This window comes from Ursus americanus, chromosome 2, assembly GCF_024610735.1.
Source record: "Ursus americanus isolate L20-20 chromosome 2, mUrsAme1.1.p, whole genome shotgun sequence".
Classification (NCBI taxonomy): Eukaryota; Metazoa; Chordata; class Mammalia; order Carnivora; family Ursidae; genus Ursus; species Ursus americanus.
Window position 1 is genome coordinate 45556647 of NC_142128.1, and position 3719 is coordinate 45560365.

A 3719-nucleotide genomic window follows, 5' to 3' on the forward strand; every position below is an offset into this window, starting at 1 on the left:
TTAGATTAGATGAGTTAAAGAGAACTGAAAAAGAGTGCCTTAAACAAGATACGTGTTTATTGTTCTCTCAACTAAAAAAAAAAAAAAAAAGAAAAAAAAAAGAGGTAGGCAGTTTAGTTCGGTATAATGATTTTTTAAAATATTTCTAGGATATCTGGGATATCTCTAGGACATGGTGGTTCTATCATAGCCTTTATCCTCATGGTTCAAAATGGCTAGTGAAACTCCATCCATGCATTTTTGTTCCAGAGAGCAGGATGAAAGAAGAAATGGAAAATACTTTCCTATTCATTCCCTGAAATCTCACACAATTTCCGCTTATATAGCAACGGCTAAAATTTATCTAATGTAAAGGAATTGAGAAATGCAACCTTCAGATGAATGGCAACATGACCAACTAAATATCAGGTTTGCTGATTTGAGAAAAAAGAGAAGATAAATGTATTTTTTTAATTGGATTTATTTATTTGAGGGAGAGAGAGAGTGCGCATGACAGAGAGCACAAGCAGGGGGAGCTGCAGAGGGAGGGAGAGAAGCAGCCTCCCCACCAAGCAGGGAGCCGGATGTGGGGCTCAATCCCAGGACTCCAGGATCATGATCTGAGCTGAAGGCAGACGCTTCACTGACTGAGCCACCCAGGCGCCCCTGAATATTTATTTAATAAGCAATTGGGAGTCTCTGCCACCCAGAAAATGGTTTCACCACGTAGGAAGGGGACGTCTTTGCAATCAGACATATGAGAAGAAGGTCAATGTGTGCTCGCACGCACACGTGCTTGGCGGTCAAGGAGAATGAGAGGACTGTCCACCAAGGTATGCACTCATTTGCCTTTCTCTGAGGACAGTGTCACGATAGAATTTATCCCTCACATTTATTAGAAGTTAATCGTAAGTGTCTTGTTCTGGGTGCTGATGACCGAGGTACATTTACTTTGTAGGAATTTCCTATGCATTTTTCAGTACATATGTAATATTCCAGTAAAGAAAGGTAGTGATGAAAGGTGGCTCTGAGAAAATACTTGTTTTCGAGGTTTTATTTCAAGTCCTTCCCCAGTTGTCTCCATGTAGCCACACATTTTGAAACCATTTTGTCTCTTCTTTATGTAGGAATATACAATTATTTAATATGTAAATATATTTATGTTTATTTACGATCATATTTAAATATATGATAAAATTTATGGAAGTATATACATTTACCACAGTCGTTGATGAGGCCCATGGGTCTACCTCTAAAGCTTCAGTATTGCATTATATTAATCATCCCATATCTAGTAGAAAAAATTTTCATAAAATAAAACCAAATTGAGGGCCATCTGAGTGGCTCAACTGGTTGAGCATCTGACACTTGGTTTTGGTTCAGATCACAATCTCAGGGTCTTGAGATCGAGCCCCATGTCGGGCTCCACACTCAGCGTGGAGCCTGCTTAAGATTCTCTCTCTCGGGGGCGCCTGGGTGGCACAGCGATTAAGCGTCTGCCTTCGGCTCAGGGCGTGATCCCGGTGTTATGGGATCGAGCCCCACATCAGGCTCCTCCGCTATGAGCCTGCTTCTTCCTCTCCCACTCCCCCTGCTTGTGTTCCCTCTTTCGCTGGCTGTCTCTCTCTCTGTCGAATAAATAAATAAAATCTTAAAAAAAAAAAAAAAAAAGATTCTCTCTCTCCCTCTCTCTCTGCCCCTCCCTGCCAATAAATAAATAAATACATAAAACCAAACTGATATCTGGAATTTTTCAATGAGATATTTCAAATTTGCTAATTTGCCTCCTCATCCTGCAGAAAGTTCATATAGAATCACTTAGAATTAGTCACAGAATCAATAACATCTGTGACATTCTTGAGAGTTTCCACACATCAATGAAAGCAATCTCCAAAACACAAATCCGGCCATGCACCTTCCCTGCTGAAAGCCCAGCATTCGCCTGCCAACGTTCTTAGGATAAAATTCCCAAGACTCTGTAGGAAATGGCCCCTGCTGCCCCAGGAGTCTCATCTCCGCCGTGCTTTCTCCAGTCTTTCCAGACCCACTGATCACAGCCCGTATCTTAGGAGTGGCAAAGCTTCCTTCTTTGTTCTGAGTTAGGCTTTCCTGAATTCAGTTTTGTATCTGCTGGTGCAAAGCAGGAGAGGTAGGAGGTGGAAATTAGGGCAGTGTCTCTGTAGGTCCTGGCTTATGGATCTGCCCAATGCTACCAATAACCATCTTCGTTGACTGCTTGGAGATTTACAAGAGGGTGGAGCTGATTCTCCTCCAATTTTACCTTTCCCGGGCTCCTCACAAGAGATGGTAAAGGGATTACTGGCCCTTTCCAGAGTAACTCCTATTTTTCCAGTTTTTCTCAGAAAAATAACACCCACTGTACCATGGATGCAAATAAAGTTCTTTACTGAATTGCCCAATGGATCTCAAAAGCCCAGGGGACTTTAGAAGAAACAGTGGTTAGTTACAGGAATTTGCACACAAAGCCGTGTCACAAGTCTAGGAAATAATTAGAACTGATTCATCTTGATGGGGAACCCTAAAAATTTGCCTATTAAATCTTGCTACCTAGACACCAGGGTTTAGCTATCCCCTTGATTCTCCTAGTTACTCCCAAACCCTTCAATAATATCCTTCCCCACCTCTTTTGTTTGGGTATCTAGCATACAACTAGGGGATACGGAAGGCACAGTTCCTGCCTTTGCAACCCTTCCTTGCCTTTTGCAAGTACCAATGCTCTGGCTTGGCTTGACGCTATTGGTGCTCCATGGGGAAAGGTAAATTGTAGCATGAAGAATGAGAAAGAAAATGTGTCCTCTCCATTCTAATCAACCTCCACCCCAGTGAACTTTGGCAGCTAATTTTCCCACTAGATTTCTTAGGAAATAAACAGGCTCAGTCTTATCAGGAAAATGATAAAATTATCTTTGCTATGACCCTGACTCTTGCGAAATTAAAGCCCCAGAATTATGATGCGAAGGAACATCCAACACTTTGAGAACTGGTTTATTTTTCAAGGGCCACCGCCCAAGATGGCTCTCTACTTGCCATCTAGAAATGTGACCTTAGCTTTCCTTAGATACTCTTTTATTCAAATCTCTCCAGCAACCAGGTTGTCTTTTTCTTCCAGAGCATTCCGTCTAATGCTCCTTTCTTCCATCTCGAGGCCTCCTCCTCTACCCACAACCCACCTCCCCTGACCAGTCTAACGCCTGCTCATTTTCTCAGCCTCTGCTTCCAAAGGGAATTTCTGTCTGACCCTCAAAACTAGATCCCATCTTCCTGATTTAGCTCAGTCCTCACTAGCTCCTCTGTCTAGAAGTTGTCATATCTAATACCCGCAGCGCTGTCATAACCGAAATTCAATCGCTGATTTCCTTAGGGCTGTCTTCCAGACTAGACTATCATCTGCATGAAGGTAAGAACTGTGTCTGTCTTTCTGGGTACTAAATCTAGGATTGTGTTTGATTCGTAGCACCTGTTTTATAAATACATATAACCACATTTTAAAAAATATTCTGTACTCGGTTGGTTGGGAGTTAACATCAAAGAGTGATCTTTTGGGGCGCCTGGGTGGCTCAGTCGTTAAGCGTCTGCCTTCGGCTCGGGTTATGATCTCAGAGTCCTGGGATCGAGCCCCACATCGGGCTCCCTGCTCAGCCGGAAGCCTGCTTCTCCCTTTCCCACTCCCCCTGCTTGTGTTCCCTCTCTCGCTGTCTCTCTCTGTCAAATAAATAAAT